We start from the raw sequence: 27,354 nt of genomic DNA, 5'->3' as shown, positions 1-27,354 counted from the left end.
CTGCAAAGAGCCATTTATTATCTCAGCTGGGACCAGGCGTCTACATTAGCACAACCAAATTATTACAGAGATAGAGATACATGATAATTAGAGCCAGCCGTCCCAGGCCACAGATGGACAGGTTTTCTGACAATAAGGTGGCATGGGAAGAAAATGCCTGGCATATTTAGTTCAGAGGTTCTCGCTGACTTTCATACTCTCAGCTAAACTTGATTTGCCAAGTGCTATGGAAAAAGTTGACTTAGTCTCTCACCTTTAAGGAAAACTTTTTTTTTTAATGATTTTTTATTATATTATGTTAGTCACCATACAGTACATCCCCGGTTTCCAATGTAAGGCTCGATGATTCATTAGTTGCGTATAACACCCAGTGCACCATGCAATACGTGCCCTCCTTACTACCCATCACCGGTCTATCCCATTCCCCCACCCCCCTCCCCTCTGAGGTCCTCAGTTTGTTTTTCCAGAGTCCATAGTCTTTCATGCTTCATTCCCCCTTCTGATTACCCCCGCTTTCTTTATCCCTTTCTTCCCCTACCTGTCTTCCTAGTTCTTATGTCCCATAGATGAGAGAAATCATATGATAGTTGTCTTTCTCTGCTTGACTTATTTCACTTAGCATTATCTCCTCCAGTGCCGTCCATGTTGCAGCAAATGTTGAGAACTCGTTCTTTCTGATAGCTGAGTAATATTCCATTGTATATATGGACCACAACTTCTTAATCCAGTCACCTGCTGAAGGGCATCTCGGCTCTTAAGGAAAACTTTTTGCTCAATGGAGAGCAAGGGGAGGAAGATGTCTAGAGATTTGTCTATTAGATTATAGCATCTCTCTATTGCTTCATGCCTTCACCTCAAGACAGGCTGGGGCCAACACCTCTTCCCTATGGGGTTTTCTTCTCTGAATACCATGATGAGTTCCTTAGTGGCTCCTGCCCAGGCACAGAGATTGTTGGCTAGTTCACTTCTTGGGCAGGGTGAAGAACTAAAATGGATTCAAATCATCCAGAGAATGTTCTCTGCCCACAATGGGAATTAAAGTAGACATTAATCACAGAAAGATATATGGAAAATAACCAAATATTTTGAAACTGAACAACTCATTTCTAAATAACCCACTAGCCAAAGAATCACAAGGGATTTCAGAAAATATTTTCACTGAGAAAAATGAAAACACAACATATAAAAATTTCTTTTTTTGAAGCTAAAGCAGGGCATAAAGGGTAATTCCTAGTATTGAAAACCTTGTATTAAAAAATAGAATGGTTTAAAATCAATGACCTAAGCTTCCACCTTAAGAAACTACAAAAATAAAAATAAAATCTAAAATAAGCATTAGGAAGTAAATGATAAAGATAAGAAAAGAATTCAATGAAATGCAAAACAGAAAAATAATGGAGAAAGGGGCGCCTAGGTGGCATAGTTGTTTAAGTGTCCAAATCTTGGTTTTGCCTCAGGTCACGATCTTGGGGTGATGAAATTGAGCCCAATGATGGGTTCCACACTCAGTGCAGAGTCTGCCTAAGACTCACTCTCCCTCTCCCTCTATCCCTCCCCTTCCCACCTCAAATAAATAAATATTTTTAAAAAATGGAGAAAAACAACAAAACTAAATGTTTCTTTTAAAATATCAGTAAAAGTGGGCACCTAGGTGGCTCAGTTGGTTAAGCATCTGCCTTCAGCTCAGGTCATGATCCTGGGATCAAGCCTTGTGTCAGGCTCCCTGTTTCGCAGGGAATCTGCTTCTCCGTCTCTGCTCCCACCCCCCCGCACTTATGCTTTCTTTCTCTCTCAAATAAATAAAATCTTTTTAAAAATTAAAATAAAATAAAATATGAATAAAAGTAACCTTCTAGGCAGACTGATGGGGGGCAAGGTAGAGAAAGAGAACAAATTACAAATATCAGGAATGAAAGAAGGGGCATAACTACAGATCTGATGGACATTAAAAGGAGAATAAGCAAATATTATGAAAACATTTATGCCAATAACTACAACTTAGCTAAAACGGACACATTCCTTTAAAGACTCATGGTATCAAAACTCGCTCAGGAAGAAATAGCTTGCAAAGCCCTGCATGTATGAAAGAAATTTTGTTTGTAAAACCCTCTCCATAAAGAAAACTCTGGACATGAACTATTTTGCTAGTGGATTCTGCCAAAAAATTTAAGAAAGTTATAATGCCTATTTCACATAAACTCTTCCACAAAATAAAAGTTGAGGGGACACTCCCAACTCAGTCTGACTCCAGCATTACCCTTATCCCAAAACCAATTCATTATTTTAAGAAAACTAAAGTACAAACTACTTTTCAACATGAACATACAAACAAAAAGCCTTAACAAAATTTAACTGAACCCAACAATACATAAAAAGGCCAATACATCATAACCAAGTGGAGTTTATCTCCAGAATGCAAGATCAATTTAACATTAAAAATCAATCAGTAAAACCACATTAACAGCCTAAAAAAGAAAAATCATAGAATTATCTCAAAAGTTATAGAAAAATCATGTGCCAAAATTCAAAATACCCCTTCATGATAAAAAATTTTTGCAAAATTACAATAAAAGGGAACTTTCTCAGCCTCATAAAGGACCAAAGAATATATGGGAATGTATGGGAAATCTATAGCTAACGTAATACTAAATAGTGAAAAACTGAATGTTTTTCTCCTAAGATCAGGAACAAGGCAAGAATGCCCACTCTCCCCACTCCTATTCAACTGGAGCTACTATCCGGGTGTAATTAAGAAAAACGAACAAAAAAGCCTTCCAGACTAGAAAGGAAGAAATAAAACTCTTTATCCTAAAATTTACTTTCTCTAATTTCATAAGCTCATCATTCTAACATGATGGGATTTGGAAAAGTCCTACTCATCTACTGGGTACTAGGTAATGCATACTGTCCCTATGTCTACCATCCCTCTTTTTAACACCAGAAGGAGGGCTACTTGGGACTGCACAATTCAAGGACTTCCATTCTGATGTCATAGTGCTGGAGTTCTGGTCAGCCTTCTCTCTCCTCTCCTCTCTCTTCTATTCTCTTTTCCTCCTCCACCCCCCCTCCTCTTCCTGCTCCTCTCTCTCTCTCTCTCTCTCTCTCTCTCTCTCTCTCTCTCTCTCTCTCTCTTTCTCTCCCTCCCTCCCTCCTTCCTTCCATCCCTTCCTCCATCACCACTGCTCTCGCTTCTCAGGAGACCACATAGTTAAGGAAGTCCAGTGCTAAGCTCCTGTTTGAAAATGCTTATCCACTTCTCCCCTTTTCCCACACCCTTTCTCATTTCCAATAGTCCAGATTAATAAAATGGTCTCAGAATATGCTTGAGCCTAAGAGTTCCTACATCTTGAAAGGGCAGAGGAGAGAAAGGTTGTAGGCATGAGATCAATATCACATCAAGCTACTTCTTGCTGGCGAATATGCTCTCAATATTCTTTTTTTTTTTAATAATGATTTTTTATTATATTATGTTAGTCACCATACAGTACATCCCCGGTTTTCGATGTAAGGCTCGATGATTCATTAGTTGTGTATAACACCCAGTGCACCATGCAATATGTGCCCTCCTTACTACCCATCCCCGGCTCTCAATATTCTGATGGGGATAGATGATATTTGAGTATGATTTAGGGAGGAAGAGGCTCAACATGCCTTGATTCTTGGTGCTAAGCTGCCTCCAGCCTCGGCAAAAAGGAGTTGTCCATGGTGGCATAGCCATATGACTAGTGGACCATGCAGAGGTTTGATGCCAAAGCCTCATAGTGATAAAACTGGGGCATTTGCTTAATCCTGCCTTCTGCATACCTTGCTTTCAGGAACACTGCAGAGTTATCAGCAGCTGGCACAGACAGCCAAGCATCCAGAAACCTTGTCCTTGTCATTTTTTGCTCAGTCTTCCCCTTCCTGACCACTATGAACGCCCCACAGAAAATAAACTACCCCTACCCAAAATCCAGTTCTGGGTGTCAAGACTGATGATGCCATATACACACAGGCAAAGAGAATGTGAAAAGTTTTATTGCTTACATAGTGAGACTCTCTGGCAAGAGCAGGATAGGCTTCCCAGGGGCCAAAAATGGCTTGAAAGAGAGCAATGAAGGACAAGTGGGTTGGGGTTTTATGATAATTATGGAATGGGGCTGGGGTGAGGGCCTGGGCTTGGGTGGTTTGAACCTCCCACTGATGCCAAAACAAGAAGCACCTTGGTTTTCCTATAGGCTTGCCCAGATATGGGGCGGAAAGAGAAAGGGAAGTGGGCCTTAAGAAGCGGTCACCAGTCATGTATCAGAAACGAAGTCAGACTCTTTGCTACAACAACACTATCAGTGATTCTTCAAAAGGCTGCCTCTCAACTCTCAGCCCTCAGTGTGAGCTGCTTCCATTAGGCCCCTGCCCAGCAACATCTGTCTTTGGGAAGACAGTTGCCGGGTTGGGAGTATCGCTCCCACACAAGAAGCAGCCATATGCGTGGATGTGACAGGACCTAATGAGCTTGCCGAGAATATTTAAATTGCTAAACAGGATAGCATATTTACTACCATGTTTATCCCTAAGCATTTGCAGTAAAAATCAAAGTGATGCCATTATGTGATCCCCCAGTGGCATGTACTTGGAAGCTCTTCTTTTTTAGCGAAATTGATTTGGGGGTTGTATATAATTCTCCCTTTCAAACAGCAATTGAAAATCTGAATGGTGGGGAATTAAGCAGAAAAATATGGACAAGCTTAGAGCAAGAGCAGGAAAGAGTTTGCACAACTACCCTTGGGAAGTGGCTACGACAGCCTTACCCTCTCTACTGTCCTATTGCAGGGGCCACCCACAGCATGACATAGAGGAAAACACCTTGGCTTTGAAGCCATCTGACTCAAAATTTAACTCTGGCTGAGTCACTTAACATGTGACCTTAGGAAATTAATTTTCTTACAACCTCACTTTTCCCATTTGTACATTAGGGATAATAATACCTACCACAATAAGATTGTTATAAGGAAAAAAGAGAAACAATTATATAAGTTTCCAGCATAATGTATGCCACATATACAATAGGTACTCATTACTTAGTGTGTTTCTACCACTATTACCACCACCATTATCCATCATCTACCACCATTAGGACTACCAACAGTATCAAAGAATCGAGTGTTTTGACAATTTTTACCTCTCATTCTTCTGTCCATGATGCATAAATTTCTCTCCAAAATTATCAATTAAAGGATTATGTCTGTACCTTAAAACCTCCAGAGAACTCACAACCTCCTTGGTATGCTCCATCTTCCAGACACTCTAACAAAAAGTTCATCCTTACGGGCGCCTGGGTGGCTCAGTCATTAAGCATCTGCCTTGGGCTCAGGGTGTGATCCCGGAGTCCTGGGATCGAGCCCCGCATCAGGCTCCCTGCTCTGCTGGGAGCCTGCTTCTCCCTCTCCCACTCCCCCTGCTTGTGTTCCCTCTCTTGCTGGCTGTCTCTCTCTGTCAAATAAATAAATAAAATCTTACAAAGAAAAAGTGAACTGAACTAAAATCTAGCTTACCACGGCACAGCATCTGTCAACAGAAAAGTATTCTGGGTGATATTGGCAGTTGGGTAGAAAATAAAACGAAAACTCTGGTTTCCATTTATGACAATATTTCGGATGAGATATCTTGAGAAACCGTCGGCTACAAAGAAACCAAGAAGACTATATGGAATGTTTCTAAATATCTTTTTAAATGTCTCATGCATAGCAGAAGTGGCATGACAATACAAAAAAAAAAAATCCTCATAAACCACAAAGGAGACAAAAACACCAACTTAGACAGGGGAGTGCTAAGGAGCCAGCTGCCCTGAGGACCACTGTTTATCCCTGGCAACCTGGAGTTCCTTTTGAATGCAGTTTCCCTGGAGAAAGGTCTGGGCCCGCATAAGGTGTCAAGGTAAATCTGACACTCTTGCACGAATCTGAGCCCTTGAGAAGTTGATCCCCTCCGTGAAAGGGTGAACCAGGAAAAATAACCCCACAAAGGGAGGCAAAAGGAGGTTTCCCCATCAGAGTTTTGAGACTGACCGAAGAAAGAAATTAAAAAAAAAAAAAAGTCTCCCTTGACACACCAACTCCCAGAGAATACGTGGAATTCACTCTATCTGAAAAGTTGTTAAAAATCCAATAATCAGTTAAAGAGATCTCAGGTCAATTATAATCCCAGACTGAGTATACCAAATGCAAATTCTCTCCAGCATAATATACGTTAAACCTAGGTTCAGAGAACATTCACAATTAAGCTCCAATGAGTGTGATTTCACAATCTAAGAACATAATTGAGACCCACAAAGACTTCAGATACTGGACAGAATATAAAATAAGTGTGTTTATCAAAAACGAAACATAAAAATAAGAAAGGATAAAGTTACTAACATTGTATCTTGACAAAGTAAGGGCACACATTATAATTTTAAGGGTGGTCACTCAAATAACAGAAGTAGAATGTATAATGTCCAAATCTGGGGAGATTGAAAACACACAGTTTTTCAAAACCCAATCCAAAAGAAAGTTAAATGGAGAGAAAAGAAAAAAAAACAATACCGGAGGAAAATAAGAAGGACAAAATAAATGGTAAGTTTGAATTAACATATGTCAGTAATAACGTTAAGTGTAAATAAACCATATTGTCCGGTAAAAAGAGAAATATAAAGACTACTGGATACAGAATACAGAAAGATTGAAAGTGGTGAAAATGTGAACCAAAATAAAGCTGGCAGATTTCCACTCCCAATCAAGATGGAGTAACAGGGACTGGATTTACCATCTTACCACCCTACCCAAAAGGACAAACTATAGGGAAAACAATACTGCCATTGTAACAAAGGACAGTGATCCTGAAAAATGGAAAACAAAGGAGACGAAGCCTACAATCACCCAAGCTCACTGACTTGAGTTTCCAGACCATCCGTAGCACAGGGAGAGAGCATCCAGGCCAACCCAAAGGATTCCCCGAGGTCAGGAGATAAAGCTGGGAGGCCAGGCAGGTCAATGTGGATAGAATTAGCAGGACAGGGGACCAAAGAAGAGAGAGCTACAGAGAGAGAGAGCTCCAGAGATCTGCAAGCCTCCCTCCAGCATTTAAAAGAGTACTGATCAGTGTACACAGTGAGGAAACTATCCAAAGGCAGGGAGAGAACCACCTGGAAGCTAGTTATTTCTGACGACACTGGAGAGCTTTCACAAAGAAAATCATAAATTTAAAGATTTAAACTTTCAGCAGAAGCCATGGTCAGAGAACCAGAGAGTGTCTACGGAGGTTCTAAAATTATCTCCTAATTCTTGTAGCCACAGAGCAGATATGGCTGAAAATAAGATTCTAAATGTCATTGTGCCTACAGCAGAATTACAATACAAGTTTAATACATAGCTTTACCAGTTCTTTTATGTGAAACTGAGGACTTAACGATACAAAGGAGTACAACCTGAGACTTTGAACAGAAACATTTTGGTGGACTTGGAAGAAACTAAGAAATTAAACCACTTACATTCCCCTGAGTCTCCCTTGCTTACTTCTCTCTTGCCCAAGGAGACTAGTCAACCTTGCCATAACCTCACCCGAGACAGTTGTCCTTCAAGGGATTCTTCTGTTCCTTAAAACTCACCCCGCACATACCTCTTGTTCCCACATTCATAACTATGAACAGATCTCAGTCAAAATCTTATGCAAGAGGTCATAGCTTCTACACACCAGAGACTTGCCTGTTTCTGCTCATTTATTAGAAATGGAGGAAATAATGAATGGGGGTGGATTTTGAGGCTGCTGTATCCCTTTAAATAAGGCAGAATTTATCAATACAAGCACACTTAGCTGAGAATCTCTATTTAATGCATTTACTTTAGTAGTTAGGAATGCCTCAAACAATTTGCTTGATTGACTGAAATCTGAACTCAACAATGGTTTATCATAAAAGAAATTGATATGCCAAAATTCGCTGGCATAAAATAGAGAAGAAATTGAGTTGTCGGAACTCCAGGGGCAGCAGTCGGTGGCATTATCTCTGCATGTCCCTGGGCAGCAGCGGCTCATGTAAACAGCAGTGATTCATAACCAGACAGGTCCTGTGGGGGTGACTCAGTCTGTGCCTCCTGCTGGTCTTCCTGGCTTCTGGCCCTTTCTCTGAGCTTGGCCCTCCAGCCTTCCCATAAGTGCTATATTTACGTTAATATTCCAGCCCCAAATTCCTTTTCCATTAAAGTTAGCCAGAGTTGCTTATAATGAAGAACTCTGAATTATATAATCTGTATCTTTAGCTTTCAGTTACAAAGGCTATGGACAAACTCATCATATGGACTTTCGTTGGGATGGTAACCTGTTTGCCAGGCCATGCGTGCACGTGAGAGAAGACTGGAAGAGGGGATGTCAGAGTGGCAAGTATGGGAAATGCAAATAAAACTAAAATGAGGTATTTCACACCCACCAGCTTGGAAACAAATAAAACTTCTGAAAATATGAAGGCTGGTTAAATACGTGAATAGCAGTCAGAGTGTGATTGGTAGAACCACTGTGGAACAGAGTTTCTAGTGAAGCCGATGGCATGCATCCCTCCTTTGACCCACTGATACCCGCACTGAGAGATACATGATAGAGAAACCTGCTCACAGCCACAGAAGAAAGTAAGATAAAGGCCAAAAAGGTGTTGTTTCTAATCACAAAAAGGAAAAAATGGAAATACCCCCCAAATGTGCAATAGGAAATGGATACATAGCTTGTGGAATACTGCATGACTATGAGAATGAATGAATTCTAGAACACGTCAACAGAGATTACAGAAGATTGCATAAAGAGTGATTCCAAATTGGTGCGATATTTAAAGCAGGTGAGACTAAAGGATGTATTATTTGGGAATACACGCAAAAGTGATCAAATTCTGGGTGGAGTTACTTCTGGATGAAGGGGAGGAATGTGACCCAGGAGGGGACACAACCGGCTTCAGAAGGATTGGTAATATTCTGTTTTGTCACGTATTTTACTACTATATTTAAAGCCACTTGGATGCATTATATAGACTCTTTTAGAATTATAAGATAATCGGAATTTTCTATAAAAGCCATTTTATGGCTTAGCTGGCTGCCTCTTTAAATACTCATGAAGTTGAACAAGGTAATTAAAAAAAAAAAGGAAAACGTCTTCTGCCTAAATTATCTTATTTATTCTCCTGCTAAACAGATTTGGGGGGTTTGGTTTTTGTTTTTGTTTTTTTTCAGATTTTGTTTTGTTTGTAGTTACAGGGCTCAGAATATTTAATATAGTAAAATGAATCCTAAATCTCTAAAAGAGAGATTTAGTATGCCATAATTCCCAAACTTTCTTAACCATGGACTATTTAGACTTGGAATACCTAGAATACAGATATGGTTTGAGAAAAAAAATCTATCTGTCCTAGTTCCATGCCACACCTCCCACCCCCAACCCACAACTATTCATTTCTGCACTCTTGGCTGCAAACCTTCACTGAGTGTTGAGGACACTGGTTCTCTGTCTGCCTCCCTGGACTCCTGTTCTTTGCTGGCACTTGGGATCCTAGAGATCTTGTAAGACCCACGAGCTTTGAAAAAAAATATATTCCTGCTCCCACTCTGGCCCGTGGCAGGATCTTCCTGGACCCATCATCCTCAACATGGACTGGCTTTTCTGCCAGCATTTATGTGGGTCTGTCTGCTTAGCTCCTGTCCCCGATCACACCTCTCTCAGCCTTCTCTCTCCACCGTCCTTGGCCAGACCATATGGGGTGTGACCTGGGAGAAGATCATGAGACTTGAAAATAATTTCCCCGGGAATGGGCAGACCTGGAGCAACAGAGAAGGAAAGACTGAGGCTCCAGGAAGGGATTATGGCACTTGCCCGTGATGTCCCCCCAGAGTGTATGGCCGTTCCTAATGCCCAGATTATAGCTCAGGACGATAGCTGAGTTAGCTAAGTTTCTTCGAAGAGAAAAAACAGTCAGAATAGTTGGTTAGTGAATATGGTTTGAGGAAATCAGTTCACAGAGGGGGATGGAAGCAAAAAGACTTGCAAAAGCCCCCCAGAAAACCTCCGGAATGGATGAGAAGGAGATGCAGGGCTGATTGCTAGGCAGTTAGGGGCCCAGATACGTTGTGGACCTTCTTGGAAGGAACAATTGGAGTTCCCTACTATTGCACCTAAGGGTAGAGCCAGGGGAACACTGTTACAGTGCTATTTTCGTCCCCTCCATCCCTCTTCCTCTCTTCCCCACTTATGTGGCCTGGGGAAGCAGAGGTAACAAATAACAGAAATTCAAATGAGTATGTTGCGAGGTACTAAGTAGCATTTAAATCTTTAAGACAAAATCCAATGGTATTAGGGCTCTTTGTTATAAGCAGTCTGGCTAATGTTCAGAGAAAATGAATGATTTCAGAAGAATATCATAACTCACAGAATCAACAGAAGACCGCAGAGCTAGGCTCTGACATAGGTCCAGAACCCAGGATGGCCCGCAGAAATGATCCAGGTCGTTCCTTACACCTGGCTGGCCACAACAGCGTCTCTCTGCTCCCGCAGGCCACTGCAACTGAGGGATACTCAAAACCGACATGGCTAAGTGCCAAATCTCGAAGGTTCTGCCAACACTATAAAGAATGTCTGCACTGTTCCTGGATCCTCTGCTTGGCTCCCTCAAGAGTCAATGTGTGAGACACTTGTGCCTGAGCCACTGAAGAAATGTCGTAGCCCAGCTCCCTGCTGGCCCTTGGGCTGGGACACAGAGACACTCTCCTCTGCTTCCCATTGTGAGAGTAAATGGGGTTTGCCTACCAGGGGGGTTTTCCTGAAACTGGGATGTGGGTCTTGCTTGCTAACTGGCAGAAGAAATTGTAAATATCCACTACAACGTTACAATCATGTGTGCTGTTTTCAGTCAATATCCGGGAGTAAAAGGAGTGTGAAATGACTTTACATTAATAAATGAGGAAATGTTGGATGCGTGTGAAGGTTGCCAACTGTGAGCATGAAAAAGCCTTTCAAAAGAAAATCGAAGGACAGGGCTCTAGAGTCTGTAGAAGAGACCAGAGAAGCAGGACTGGCACGTGCCAGAACTTCGGGGGCCCAGCTGAGGGAGAGAGCCCAGCTTCCTCTGGGCTGGGGCAGAGCTTGGACCAGAACAGTAAGCGTCCCTGCCCCCTGGTCCAGGGAGGGCCAGTGCCCCAGGGGCCTCCCGTGAAAGTCTGAACTTGACAGAGCAAGCAAGTCCTGGCACACAGACCTTCCGAGACTCACAGCAGCAGGTTGACAACGGTCATCTCTGGTGATGGGATTCACAGGAAGTAGTTATTTCTTTTTTATTATTATTATTATTATATTTTTTATTATATTATGTTAGCCACCATACAGTACATCCCTGGTTTTTGATGTAAAGTTCGATGATTCATTAGTTGCGTATAATACCCAGTGCACCATGCAATATGTGCCCTCCTTAATACCCATCACCAGTCTATCTCATTCCCCCGCCCCCCTCCCCTCTGAAGCCCTCAGTTTGTTTCCCAGAGTCCATAGTCTTTCATGCTTCATTCCCCCTTCTGATTACCCCCCCTTTCTTTATCCCTTTCTTCTCCTACCGATCTTCCTAGTTCTTATGTTCCATAGATGAGAGAAGCCATATGATAATTGTCTTTCTCTGCTTGACTTATTTCACTTAGCATTATCTCCTCCAGTGCTGTCCATGTTGCAGCAAATGTTGAGAAATCGTTCTTTTTGATAGCTGAGTAATATTCCATTGTACATATGGACCACATCCAATGAAGACATACAAATGGCTAACAGATACATGAAAAAATGTTCAAAATCATTAGCCATCAAGGAAATTCAAATCAAAACCACACTAAGATACCACCTTATGCCAGTTAGAATGGCAAAAATTGACAAGGCAAGAAACAACAATTGTTGGAGAGGATGTGGAGAAAGGGGATCCCTCCTACATTGTTGGTGGGAATGCAAGTTGGTACAGCCACTCTGGAAAACAGTGTGGAGGTCCCTTAAAAAGTTAAAAATTGAGTACCCTATGACCCAGCCATTGCACTACTGGGTATTTACCCCAAAGATACCGATATAGTGAAGAGAAGGGCCATATGCACCCCAATGTTAATAGCAGCATTGTCCACAATAGCCAAAGCGTGGAAGGAGCTGATATGCCCTTCAACATATGACTGGATTAAGAGGTTGTGGTCCATATATACAATGGAATATTACTCAGCTATCAGAAAGAACGAATTCTCAACATTTGCTGCAACATGGACGGCACTGGAGGAGATAATGCTAAGTGAAATAAGTCCAGCAGAGAAAGACAATTATCATATGATTTCTCTCATCTATGGGACATAAGAACTAGAAAGATCGGTAGGGGAAGAAAGGGATAAAGAAAGGGGGGTAATCAGAAGAGGGAATGAAGCATGAGAGACTATGGACTATGAGAAACAAACTGAGGGCCTCAGAGGGGAGGGGGGTGGGGGAATGGGATAGATCGGTGATGGGTAGTAAGGAGGGCACGTATCGCATGGTGCACTGGGTGTTATACGCAACTAATGAATCATCGAACTTTGCATCAGAAACCGGGGATGTACTGTATGGTGACTAACATAATATAATAAAAAAACATTAAAAAAATTGAGCTACCCTATGATCCAGCCATTGCACTACTGGGTATTTACCCCAAAGATACAGACATAGTAAAGAGAAGGGCCATATGCACCCCAATGTTCATAGCAGCATTGTCCACAATAGCTAAATCGTGGAAGGAGCCGAGATGCCCTTCAACAGATGACAGGAAGTAGTTATTTCCATCTGGAATGCTCATTTCCTCAACTTTCTCTAGTAAGTGCCTGTGGCTTTCAGAATCAGAAAAGAAAGGGCCAAAGAAATAAAAGAAACTCCAGCGGAAGCTGTCCCTTCCTTTTCTCTTCCTGCCAGATAACAATTAGGAAGTAAACGAGCAAGAGGGGATATGTGCCCGGTACGTGTCAAAGACGAAGGTTAGCAAACCGCACGTCGGTGAGAAACCATAACGTGGTCCTCGTGGCTTGGTGTGGATTGGGTTGGGGTTGATTGTTAACATAATTGCTCCTAACTGGGCTCTCACTTGGCAAACAAACAAAACAAAAACAAAGAAACAAGGTCTATTTCATTTGGCAAGGATCTCTCCCTCTAGGTTCGACATCACCTCTCCAGCCTCCACCCACCCCCGACTGCTGTTTTTCTGGGAGACCCCTCCCGTCCTCTCCAGAGCAGCGCACTCAGCTCCCAGAGAATGTGCAAGGACTATTCTACTGCTGACAAGAAAGCCTTCTTGGAAAGTGGGAACACATCCTGAAGCAACACCATCATACAGAAGGTTGGGCACCGAGGGGACCACGCCTACAGAAAGGAGGCATCATGAAGGATAGGCAGGTACCCAGAAGGTTCTGGATACTGGGACAGGGTAGGGAGGAAATCCAATCCAAAGAAGGTTGGTGGGTGGTGTGACCTGAGGAAGGCAGAGCAGGTCATTTCTAAGAAATCCATCTGGACGCATACCAAAGGAAAATCTCCAGGGAAGGTCCCAAGTGCCAAGCAGCTGAGAAGTCAAAACTGAGATGCACTTGGGCTCTGTTCTCAGGCACCACAAGTCCAGCCTGACCTGGCCTTCAGGGAACTGTCCCCACCCTGCTCACAGGCCATGTCCTCAGGACTTGCCTTCCTAAGGCACCCACCCAGCCCATTCCACGCCTCACCCCATGTTCTGGTCTCTCCATTCTATTGTCCCTGCTTCCCTGGGGCCACTCCAGCCCACTGCTGTCGCCCACCCTCCTTGCTAACAGGGTGACTCAGAGTCACTCATCACTCTTCTTTACCGGACGCAAATCAATGTGATGAGGTAGTAATGAAAGAGTTAACACCTTGGCGAGATTCTCTCCCTCTGTAGTCAGAGAAATGGAAAGAACACTGAGACAATCGTGCAGCTAACCAGGGGCGTACCAAAGAGGGGTGCGTGGTGGGAGTGGTCCGCCCCAATGAGGAGGAGTGTTTTATCACTGACATTGCTTGGAATCATCAGTGCATGGCAACCACAAAAATCAGACTGACTTCTCCTTGGTTTCATTATTGCTTTAAAATCCTCCATAGATTGGGGTGCCTGGGTGGCTCAGTCGGCTAAGCGACTGCCTTCGGCTCAGGTCATGATCCCAGGGGGATCATGCTCAAAGGGGAGTCTGCTTCTTCCTCTCCCTCTGCCTGCTACTCCACCTGCTTGTGCTCTCTCTCTCTCTCTCTCTGTTTAAAAAAAAAAATCCCCCATAGACAATACACCTCCTTATTCCTTGCACCCAGGGCCGATTACCCCAACCTCCCCTGGCACCCCAGTTCTCTGAAACTGTCTGTGTTGTGAGCAAATCTGCACTTTTGTGGCCTTTATCAATAGTCCTTGAGTTTCCCATCCATAAAGTGGCCTCCCCAAGTGAGAGACAATTGAGACTGGGGGAGGCTGAGATGTCATTTACCCTGACCCTCTCATTTCACAGGGAAGGAAACAGGTGCAGAGAGATGACGTGACTTCCTAAGTTAGTGGCAGAGCTGGGTCCCCACCTCACGTGGTCTGAGCCTCTGCATCCAGGTCTGCACCTAGCACAGAAGGAGGCACACAGCTAGTCAGGATTTTACAGTTATTTATAGGTCCCTTTCTCAATTCAACCAAGAACTTTCTCTTAACTACTGAAGGTTCTAAAGCAGTAATGTGCTCTCTGCCCGGGCCCCAAGGCAGCTTTCTCAGACCAGGCTCAAAACCCCTTCCTTTACAGCTACCTGAACATAGACTTGATGGCCCCCTGGATTCTACTCACAGAATACCTCCGCATTATCACAATAAAAAGTATGGGAAAAAATCTCCCCTCCAGGCATGTGGTCTCAGGGTCAACGCTTCCCGGGCTGCTCTGACTTTTATGGCTTTTTCACTCGGCTGTTCCAGGCAGTTTGCAGCATTAATCACTCAGCATCCTTCCTTCCAAAGCCAGAGCTTTTCTAAAACCTCCAAGTCTCTCTCCGCTCTAGCCATCTCAGCAATCTCAGCCCCTGGGGGGACAGTGAACTCACTTCCACCCTTTCAGATCCAATGGATGTCCTAGCGACGGGCTGGTGGTAAATACCAGCACCCACAGGACTCTATCCTGCCACCATTAGCCAGAGGGAGTTTCTTCTCCCGGCCCCCTGTGTTACTGAGACTGGTGTGATGGCCATAGGTGCTCTCCAGAACAAGCAGATTTAACACAGGCCAGAGTAGGAGCTTTGAGGATCTAAGCAAATCAGCTGCGTCCCCCAGAGCAGCAAATCATGACCCGGTGCCCTCCAGGAGCAGGCTGAGGTTCGTTCCGTTATCCATTATTTTTAGATCATCCACGCCATTCTTCTCTTCATTAGCCCAAGTCATCGAGAGTTCATGGTTGGTGTGGCTGAATCATTCCCGAAGTGACTCAGCCTCCTGATTAACAAGAGAACAAAGAGGCTTGTTAGTCCACCATTGTTTATAGAATGAAGTCTCAGCTCCCTAGCAGGGTTTCAAGGACTTTTCATTAACTGACCCCAATCAGCCTCGCCAGCTCTGTCATCTGCTGTCACAGAGACCCTCTCTTTCTTCCCCACTCCTCCACATTCCGTGTCTACTGCCTACGCCTCCTCCAGGGCTCAGGAAGTCCCTTCTCCAAAAAGTCTTCCTTGACTGCTTCTAGGCCCCTCCTCTGAGCTCTCTTACTTCCATCCGCGACTTATCACCCTGCTTTGTAATCGTGCCTCTGTGTTTCTTCTGCTAGACTGTAAGCACCAGGAGCTCCACTGCGTGATAAATGTGTGGCCATGGACTAGTCCTTGAAACTCTCTCACTTTCAATTTCATCATTTGTAAAGGAAATAAAAGTAGTGCCCACTCATAAAACTGTTAGGAGGAATACCTAAGTTAATGCATATTAAACACTCAAAGAATATCTGCTGTTATTATGATCAGTATTCGAGGCAGAGCTGAAGATGATAATCTTGGTCTCCCCAATATGTAGCCCAGTGTTTGAGACACAAAAAATACTCAATAATTACTTGTTGAATAAATTGATAAATGACTATGTTCCATCTTAAACCTAACTATTTGCATTTGCTAAACATTCCATGCTTTTCTAAGTCTTTGCCCTTATATGTTCTGTTTGGAATGCCTGTTCCTCCCCACCCCATCCTACACCCACCCATTTTCTACCTGGCAAACCCCTACTTATACTTCAAGACCAAGACCAAGTGTCATGTCCTCTTTTCTACCTTCCCAGATTCCCTTGAAGCACATTTATCTGAGCTTACACAGAACTTTGTTCATACCCCTATTATCATGCTCATGTCATTGTCTTACAATTATTGGAATGTTTGTCTTTATGTCAATTTCTCCCTCTTTACAGCGAGTGTCTGCAGAGCAATGAGTGATTTATATATCCCCCAGCCTGCATTAGCATCGTGCAGGCATACATTAGGCACTTAACAGGCAAAGAAGAGATTCTCCAACAAGTGTAGAGGTTGATCCCAGTGTCACAGAGATGGTAAAAGAAAAAAAAAAAAGGCCTAAGGAACTCTCCCAGAGAGGCAGAGGATCTGGCTGTGTGTGCTTGGAGCAACCCCGCCATTTCCTTGTTTCTTTTACTGACTGCAACGATAAAGAAATAATTCAAAAAGAAGCACTATCTACTATCCTAGTAAACTAACACATGAACTGCTTTCATTTTATTTTGGTCCCCTACGGTGCTTTATTTATATGCATGCATAATTTTACACAGTTCCACTCATACTGTAGACGCAAGTTGGCATTCTGCTTTTTTCTACTTAATTGTCCCTCCGAGGCCTTTTTCTGAGTTACTATACTAGCTACACAATCATCTATTCTGGCTGCATAATATTCCATTTGGTTGCTTCTAAATTACAAAAGAGTTGACTTTTTAAGTCCCAGCAAACAAAGAGTTAAGTCCAGGGGCTCCATTAAAGCAGGAGCATAGAGGGATAGTTCTCAAACTCCAGATGTGCTTTAGAATCCTCCGAGGATCTTTGAAAACTACCAATGTTACAGGCACACCCTACACCAGTGGAATCAGAGTCTGGGAGTAGAGTAATAGAATGTCTTAAAAGGTCTCCAGGAGACAGCGATGCCAGCGAGAATCACTGCTTCTACTAAATCAGACAAGTCGCAAGAGCATCCCGGCATACAGCTCGATGGGTCCCTGTTCTAGAGCCGAGACTCCAATGTCACCTGCTGGGGGTGGTCTCTCTAGACCACGGAAATGAGTGAGATCCAGGCTTATGGGAGAAACTCGACCAATCATACATCATCCATTCAACAAGCATTTATTGAGCACCAAATTGAACAAAACTATACCCCTCAGGAGTCTCATTGTTCTTTATCCAGGTAAAAGCCAACAGTGTCTTTCTGTGGGTGCCTACTGCTCTCACCTGAAGGCTTTTCTTGGCGTGCACAAGGGATGGGCCAGCTACACTGGAGCTGTGCCCTCTGGAAACAGCTCCCAGCCAAGGACAATAGGGAGTTGGCGTATCAGTACCCCTGCTCCCTCCCGCTTTGGCGGGACACATCTGGGGCATGTCCAAAACCATCTCCAGCAGCCTCCGTGGACTGAGCCCGCTTGCCTCCAGTGGTAACCTCCCCAAAACACTTGGCATCAGCTTCTTTCCTCTGTATCTGCCAGTGCTTCCCAGGTTCACCACCCCCTGGTCTCCCTGGCACTGATATTCTTATCGCAGGATGCAGCCTAAGATAGAAAAGAGCTCACCTGGTTCCTAGTGGCTCCCAAGCCTTCAGATGGTGGGTCTGTGGGAGCCATACACGGGGACGGAGGCCTCTGCCAGAGGAAGCTATGTGCCATGCGAGCTGCGGGCACAGGCAGTGAGGTGCTCGGCTGCCTTGGGGTGGCTTGCGACCCAAGCATGTCACACCACCCCCCTCACAGCTGAGTGCGATATTCAAATCAGGTTGAAGTCCTGGAGGGAGAGGATGAGGCACAGGCCTGGTGGTGAATTTACAGAAACGGATTAACCCAATCTGCATACTAAACAGCATGTAAATTATGTTATTTCAACCCATAAGTTTAGACATGTCCATAGGAATAAAAATTTATGACAGCGATAAGATATACGGTTGGCGTAAATAAGCTAGCCCAAGCAAAATACGCTAAAAGTGCCGTGGAAATTCTCCAAATTAAGTAAGTGCTGTCACCCCCAGCCTTCAGTCAGAAGGGGAAGCCAACTCCTGGCCCTTGGGGCCACCTTTGCTGCCTCCGGTCCCTGCAGAAGGGAGAGAATGGTCATTGCTCATGTACAAGCCAGGCAGCTGCAAACCCTGGGGAAAGGCCCTGCCTTCGGAGGGGGGTCAACCTTAAAGATGGGAGCAGAAATCACTCCAGGATCCAGGAAAAATCTTTTCAAGAACAGTAAAATAGTAAATAATAATAATGTAATAGCTAATATTTTCGAGGACTTAGTGTGTGCCTAGAACTACGTGTTCTACTCATGTAATTCGGGTAGCCGCTCCACATGGCAGGTACTGTGACGATTCCCAGGTTATTATTTATTTACTTAGAGAGAGAGAGAGAGAGCATGCACACACATGCAGCGAGGGAGGGAGGGGCAGAGGGAGAAAGAGAGAGAATCTCAAGCAGACTCTGAGCAGAGGGCAGAGCCCAACACGGGACTCGATCCCATGCCCCTGAGATCATGACCTGAGCTGAAATCAAGAGTCAGAGGTTCAAGCAACTGAGCCACCCAGACACCCCTATTCCCATTTTAATATGAGGCTCAGAGGTTAGGCAGACATGCATAAGTAGAACTGACCTCAGGCAGTCTGACCCCAGGACCTGCACCCTGAACCATAATGCTCGACTGCCCCCACTGAAGGTCATGCTGAAAGGAACTTCAAGAGTAATTTATTTCAACCTTCTCACTTTACAGATGGAAACCGAGGCCACAGGGACATGGTGACTTGCTGTAAATGGCAGAGCCAACACTCTGGCTTAGGGTTTCAGATACCATAGTCAAAGCTATTTCAAGTGCCCAGGGCACCCCTCTGGAATCAGGTGGGACTACCAGTCTGAACTGTCTGTCCCATGTGGCCCCGAGTCCCCGGTGGAGGTCTGTTCTTTGGTAGATCTGCAACAGGCAAAGCAGGGGAAACTCAGCCCCTGCTCTCAGATGCTCTCCCAGTTGGAATACGGTGCCCTGCCCATCTGGGATGAGGGAACCCGGAAGAACAAATATCAGCACTCGCCCCTATGGCCAGCTCCCCCTTCCAAGTGTCCCAACTCACTTGGCCAAATCGGCACGGTCCCCAGGAGCCAGACTCTCTTGTCCAGGGTTCATTCTGTTGCAAGTGATCCCCTATATCAAACCAGCCAAGCCAAAGAAGAGGTTCCAGGGGACTGGGAAGACCAGGCAGGAGTGGGCTGTATCCAGTGGAGACAAGGCTGCATCCAGGGACCCAAACCATGTCTTCAGAACTTGGCTTCCTCACCTCTGCCCTTTCTGTGTCTGGGCCACACTCTCACAGAGGTTCTCTCCACGTGGTAGGAGAGGGAAGAGCACCAAGCCTGCATTCTGAGGGCCAACCATGCAGAGAGGCTGGAGAGACCCTCCTCCCAGGGCCAATACATTAAGGCCATGGATTCATTCAACAAAGATTTAGGCCATACCTACTACAGCCAGGCTCAGGGGCACAGCCATAAACAAAACACATGTAAATCTCATGCCCTTATGGAATAGAAACTCTACTGGAGGCAGCGTGGGGGGAAATAAAAATGACAAAATAAGTAGATGAAGGATATAGCATGTTATATGGTGATGATTGCAGAGAAAATGCGAGGGCGATAGGTACGTCATTAATCTGGAGGGAGGGGCAGAGAAGGCTTCATCGAGAAAGTGGCACTTGATCTAAAGGAGACAGGACCGTGAGCAAGGCAGGTACCCGAAAGGAAGAGCATGTCCGCTGAGGTCCTGAGGAGGGGTGTGCCCGACACGGTGGAGGAACAGGGAAGGGACCAGCATCACGAGAGCAAAGTGAGAAAGGGGACAGTAGAGATAAACGGGTCCAAGAAATCACAGCGGGAGGGACATTTCATGTGTGGCCTTGTAGAGAGAGAGAAATGGCTTGTCACTGAAGAGTTGGAGGGACATTTTATGTATGGCTTTATAGAGAGAGAAATGGGTTGTCACCGACTGGCTTGGGGCAGAGAAATGACACGCTCTGACTTACATTTTTAAAAGCTTCATTCTGGCTGCTGTGTTGCGGGCTGATTGCAGGAGGCATGAATTGAGACCATGAGACCAATTAGGAAACTATTGTGCTAAGACAGGGGAGAGACCATGGTGGCTTCAACTAGACTGGAAGCGGTGATAAGACTCGGGACATATTTTGAAATGGAGCCATCCTGACTTCCTGATGGGTCCTATGTGATCGGCAGAAAGAAAACTGTCAAGAGGGACTCCAAGATTTCTTCTCGGAGCAACAGGAAGGATGGAATTTTCACTGAGATGGAGAAAGCTAAGAAAGTCACGTGGAGGGGAAGGGGGAGCAATCAGGGAAAACCCACAGATAATCATAGGGTGCCACGCCCACATCTAGATGAATCGCTGAGCAGGAGGGATGGGGAGCGCTGATTGGCCAGACTAGGTCATGTGCCAGTGGTAGGAGGCGGGGCATCACGACTGATCTCCCCATTAGGACCCGGTGGCATGGGAAAGCCGTTAACTCTTCCAAGGTTGTTGGGTGTATCTTCCACCGACATAGAAAGACTAGAGATGCTAGGTGGCTTGTCCAGAGTCACACAATTTCCAGGAAATAGGCGCCTCCCCTTATCTGTCCACATACACAAAATCTGCCAGGCTGCAAACCCAGTCCCCTCACCTGGCAACAGAAGAGCCTGCCTGGAACACTTTGGACTGAAGCCAGGTTGGCAAACTGAGCCATAGGCGCTAGACGGCGGTACTGACGATCAGAAGCAGTAGCCATCTCTGAATCCTAGCACAGAGCCAGGCACCTAGAAGGGGCCCCCAAAGCGTTTACTGAATGAGCAGACAAAGCGGCTGACAGCCCACTGAGCTGGCCGCTGGAAAACGGGGGTCAGGAGCAGCCACCGGCTCTGGACTGGCCCAGCTGCTAGGGTTCTTGTAGTGGGTGGGAAGGAGTGAGTGGAGGGCTGGGAAGGAGAAGAGAAGCAGTGCTGGGATGCCTAGAACCAGGCAAGGACAAATGGGGCCTCTCAGTGGAGAGAGAGAGAAAAGCCGGGGGTGGGGGGGAGGGAGGGCGGAGGAAAGGAGGGAGAGTGAAGGAGAGCCAGAGCGCAGCTGCCCCGCATCAGGCTGAACCCTGGGCTCTGGCTGCGCCTTCTGCGCTAGCGTCCTGCACCTGTGCGTCCTGCACCTGCAGAGGAGAAGCCAAAGGCCCCTTGAGGGTGGAGGTGGGCAGGAGGAACCAGAAGAATCATGCTCCGCTCCTGTTCCATCTAAATCTGCTCCCCATTGTTCTCCCCTCCTCTGCGCCCCAGAAGGCTGGCCCCAGGGGACTGCATCAGCCAGGCTCCCTCACTGGTCCCAGAGGGTGTGCCGATGAGAGGCACTGGAAGAGTTCAGAAGGAAGGAGGAAGGAGCGAGATGTGGGGGCACTTTCTCCCCACGCCCTGCCGGCTTCAGGGCCTGACTGTAGTTCCAGCGGGGCGGTCCCCTTTACACAGCTCCCCTGGGGGCACGGCTGGGTCCACCTGGTCTCTCCAGCCTTGGGGGGCTCACCAGTCCGTGTTTCTGCCCTTAATGCTGCCCACAGCTCTGTAAACCTTCCCCTCATTAAGTCCTCTTCTTTGGAACCACTTGAGATAAATTCATTTTCTTTTGGGGACTCTGGTTGACACAAGCGCCAAGGCTCCCTGAGAAATCTTGAACATTCCTCCTTGTAACCAGCACCAAACAATGCCTAAGGTGCAGCTTCACCCACCCAAAATGAAATTACTACTCTGTACGGTGACAGATGCCAACTTCACTCATCTTGGTGAGTGTTTCATTATGTACAGAATTGTCAGGTGGGACAATTGTGGGACACCTGAAACTAACAAAATATTATATGTCAATTACACTCCAAATATATTTTAAAACCACCACCACCAAAACGCGGTTACTCGAGATCTACTTTGTGCCTGACACGATGGGGGAGCCAGGAATTATTCCGATTGGGAACCAACTCTCTAGGAGCACAATATCTAGCCAGAGCTGGGGCTGAAGAGGCCTGAGGGTCATTATCTGGAATCCCCTGATGTTCTCCCCTTCCTCCATCCCTCCTCAGCTGCCTTGGTGTGATAGCTTTTCCATTCCAGGCTACCCTGGATCTTCAGTTGTCCTTGCCTTTTGGGTAAGGATGGAGTTGGGTGGCGGGTGGAACCAAGAGGGGGTTCCCCAATGGGCTCTGTGCTGCTCCCACACTTCTCAGTGCTTAGGCTGGTGCTGGCACGGAGAGTACAGCCAGTATGCATTTATCAAATAAGCAACATGCAAAGGATCAAGGTTCTTGCAAGGTGCGCCACTGGGCTCCATGCAGGGAGAAGGAAACACCAAAGCGCCTGATGCTACGGAGCTCCATGATCAATGCAAGAGCTGCCCCCGGGGGGGGGGAACACTAAGTGCAGGTGCAGCATGATTTTCAGAGGCCTGGAGAACCAAGCAAGAGATCACAGCTGAAGTATCATACCCAACAGTGGATACCCCCAAAGGAGAGCAAGATGTGTGCGCACTGAATGGCGCAGAGCTGTGAAAGAGTCTATACGGGCATGACGAAGAGCGTAGTTTCTGGAACCAGACTGCCCAAGTTCAAATCCCACTTGTGTCTTTTACTTGCTGTGTGACCTTGAACGAGCTACCTAGCCACTATGTGCTTCCCATTCCTCATCTGTAAACTGGGGATAACAACAGCTACCTCATATGCTTATTGTAGAGACCAAACAAGCTACGAAGCAAAGGCGCTTAGAATGGTTCCTGACACACACGGCAAGTGCTGTATACGTTTGCTCTTCTGATGCTTTGCCGTCATGAAAGAACAAGATCACATGGGCAGAAGGGCAGAAAGCCAACTGGGTAGATACGCTAGTATTGAAGGTTATCAGCCAACTGACACCAAAGCGCTCTTTCTTCTTTGGATTTTCTAATTTGATGGAAGATTTGTGACTTTTTTGTACTATTGCAAAACAATAGAACCATAACTCAATGCTTCAAAGTCACACGGCCGATTTCATCTTCTTTTGAAGATGGTTCTGTAACATTTCTGGTGTGATTTCCTTCCCTTCTAGGAAGTGAAGGGGCACCTGTGATGTGGGACTTCATGTGGGAGTCCAATCCAGGAAAGGAGACATTACAATTTTGCCTGGACCTAGATCTAAAGGGAGCCCTCCCCTTCCAAATGGAGACCGAATGGCAGGTGCAGCCCAAACAGCAAGCGATCGCCCAGAATTAGTGAAAGAACAAAGATTCTGGCATGAGTCAGAGTTCCGGTCCCCAGAAGACCACTTATGAGCCATGCGACCCTGGAAACGTGGCAACCTCTCCATGCCTCAGTTTCCTGTAAGCTGTAAGACAGCTCTACCCTCTTCCAGGAATTATAACAGAGAAGATTAAATAAGACCAGGTCCACAGAGCACTAACACCGAGCCTGTCTTATGTGTGCCTCTGGACCTCCCACTTTACTTTCTTTTTTCTATTTTTTTCATTGCTTTCCTTTTAAGGGGTGTTTTTAATTGTAGTTGATAGACAACGTTGCATTATTTCCAAGTGTGCAACCTAGTAACTCAACTCTGTACGTTAGTTAGGCTGTGGTCACAGGTGCAGCTGCACACCTTCCACTGGGTCCTCCTTCCCGCTGGCTGCCGGGAGGCGGAGGGGGAACAGGGAGACCGCAGCAGGCAGCCGTGCCCTCCCAGTGTGGTCTCCTGCCAGGGAGCTCGGCCCAGGGGACAAGCTGCCGGTTCCATCCCAGCTGCTCAGAGGCCCCTGGGAGCTGGCCCCGATTCTAGAATTGGCAGAGGGCTTGTCAAAGGAGCAAAGGCCTCCAACAGGGTGGAAGGAAAGCTCGGGCAGAGCTTTGAAGCCTGCCGTAATGCGGGGCCAGCTCCTCCTCCCTGCTCAGGACGTCCCCTGAAGGGGAAGATATAGAGAGAATCTGTGATGAGCCAATGAGGGACAGCGGAGAACCAGGATTGGTATCAACAGCTTCATTCTCTGCTTTCTTGTCAGCCCTGATGGCTGGCAGCAAGGATAATTTGAAATGAAGAATGTTTTTCAAGGAGGAGCAAGAGTCCTTCATCTGAAACTAATTTGTTGTCCAAAATTGTACTGCAGGAGCCTTTTGGAAGCTGCAGATTCAATTGTGCATAAAAATACAGCCAACTCTTGATTATCCACACTCCTGGATAATCCAGAAATGACAGATACCTTGAATGATTTCTGTTTGGTTTCATAATGCAGGAATCTTTTCCCTCCACATTTTCCGTTTTCTGCATGAATTGTCTTCAGGGGATAGCCGAAGAGCTCGGGGATCTATAACCTTCTGTTAATTGCAAAGCAGCCGAGATTTCAGCACCATGCCCTGCAATGCAGGAGCTGCTGGGTCTTTATAAATAGAAATACAAAGCAAGAGAATGGAGACAGAAGTGGGAAAGAAGGAAAACCGTGTGTCCTTTCCACACACAGACAAGGGAGAGGTCATGAAGAGCCTAGGCTCTGGAGTCAGACTGCCCAAATTCAAGTCCTGGCTCTGTCTCCTCCTCGGTGTGACTTTGAGCGCTTTATCAACCTCTCACGGCCTTAGTTTTCTCATCTGTATATTGGGCTTAATAACAGTAGCGATGTTGTAAGGCTGTTGGGAGGATTAAATGTTGTGCATTTAGTGCCGAGCCCGGCACACAGGAAGCATTCGGTGGCGGCACATGACTCCCAGTAAATGTTAGCGACAACCAGCTCTCAGCAAGCGGGGTAGCGGGTCTCCTGCAACCGGTGCACAATAAGCATCCGGTGGAATTCACTGAAGGGCCCACCCTGTGTGCTGCCCTTCCAGCCCCCAGAGTGAGGATGACCCAGGTGTCAGGGGAGGAGGCAGCTGATGCTGTGGATGGGCCCTGGGGGAGAGCCCAGGACAGCTGTCAGCGCCTCTGTGTGCTGAGCAAACAGGCCCACCATCCAATCTTCATTATCCTGCCTAATGGGGTAAAGCGATTATGATTCATGGAAAATTAGCCATTAGCAGCTGGGCTTGGGAAAGCAAACAGCCCTTGATGGCACAGTCCAAACACCGGGTCAGCAGAGAGGCCCAGTGTGCCGGGAGGGAAGCACAAGGGCCAGGGGCCCCACTCCTGGAGCTGCCCTTTGGGAAAAGGGAGGTCAGAAGACCTTCAGCCCCCTCAGATAGGGGTCTGAGAAACAGAAGTGGGGAGTACAGGACCGCCAGTGCAGACTTGAGTGCAAATCGGAAGGTGGACTTTATAGCCAATGGAGAATCTCAGCCCAAGGAAACAGGTCATATGTAATTAGCCGCAGCTCCCAGAAGTTGCCTCTCACCCCTACCCTTCCCTAAACCCCAGCTCCCTGGCCTTGGCTTTCTGAGCCCTTGGATCTCTGAGTGAAGAAATTCCCTCAAGAGAGAGTAATTGCCCCCGGCTCCCCTCACTTCTAATCAACAAGCCAAGGTATTAGTTCCTGGGAGTATGATTGATTTCCAGGGACTTGGAACTTAATTACATTTTTGCAAAGTCTGTTTGGAATCCTCAGAGAAGTGAGACACTTTCTGTTCTTTGAACTTACCATGAAGGAGGGCTTCCAGCATCTCAGATATTCCATTCATGCTTCCTCAGGCCAAGGGAGGGGCATCCTAGGGCTGTCAGTTTTAATCTCTCCTTACCCAAGATGCCCAAGCCCTGGAGTTTCACCAGAGGAACTCCGTTTCTCATGCAGAAGAAGCCCTCACGTGGTCGTGAGGCCGGCAGTCCCCCATGACGCCCAGGGAAGCATGAGCCCGCCCAGGCTGCAGGTGCACACGCCCGCCCCTGCCGCGGCGACCCCCACCCGCCGGCCTCACCTGGGGAGTCCAGCTGGGCCAGGCCTCTGGCTCCACACGTCAACCTCAGGAGCTATTCTTCTTACTCGAATCATCATCATCATGATTATTAAAAATTGCCACTCATTGGACACTATGTGAGAGGCCCTGTAAAATACTTTTCACGCAAAAGCTCATTCCATCCTCACGGGAAACCTGCTGAAATAGACTTGAATCTCCCCATTTGCTAAGGAGACTCATAGGGGCTTAGCAATTGACCCCAAGTGACATAGCAGAAGTGGCCAAACTGGGCTTTAGGTAGCCCCATCCCTCTAGAAAATCGCCTCAGGGGCCACTTCAGCACTTTCTCTGAGGCTCTGTTGACCGACTCTGTCCCCTGTCCCTTCAGGGCCACCGTGCCTGCGGCGGCATGTCCCCTTGAGACTGGCACCCCCTCCCCACGCTTGATGGCTTGATGGTCGCCTCCTGCTTTCAGAAGTACCTGATTGCAGACTAAAGCAAATAGGGCAAAAAGATAACAACTTTTCTGTAAGTGTGAAATTATATCAAAATTAAAAGTGCAGGCAAGGAGACTTCTGGCTCAATGTATCTGTTTATAGGAGTTTTGCAGCCCGACTCTATATTGTTCATTTCACATATTTGACATCAATGATTGAAAGCTCAAGAAGGATTTTAGTAACATCTGTACAATAAAGCCACATGAGATTGCCTTTGAGGTAAGAATATAATACATACATACATACCATTAAAAAACAGCATGGAGAAAATGTACTTAATGGCAATGGCATGCGTGTCTGGCCTCCAAAAATCACATAAGCTGGATTCCTTGTCTATCTGCCAAGCCCACCTGTCAGGACGCCGCTCAGCAGACCTGCCTCCTCCCCGGCCCCACGCCCTTCCCCATGCTGACAGCTCACCTGGGCCATGGCTCCCTACCCCTCAGGTAATTAGTCACAGCTGGGACTTCCCCCAGACCTGCCCTATCCAGTGGATAGGTCTAGCCCAGGGTCTGCCCACACTGTGTCCCAAGATGTGGCTCAAGCCCTGAACTATGAAGAGTAGCCCAGACCAAAGAGAGTCTGGGTCCAGGGGGATCTGCTCTTTGGCCCTATTGCAATCTGCCTTCCTTCATGAGCCCAGACCTTTTAGATCACCACAAAGGGTGCAAGTTCATTGGAGGGTCTTGTTCACAGACTCAGATTCTTAATCCTGGATGGATTTTAGTGGAATTTCAAATTTTAAATCAAA

This window comes from Ursus arctos, unplaced genomic scaffold (assembly GCF_023065955.2).
Source record: "Ursus arctos isolate Adak ecotype North America unplaced genomic scaffold, UrsArc2.0 scaffold_12, whole genome shotgun sequence".
NCBI classification, from domain to species: Eukaryota; Metazoa; Chordata; class Mammalia; order Carnivora; family Ursidae; genus Ursus; species Ursus arctos.
Note: the sequence above shows the minus strand (reverse complement) of the source record.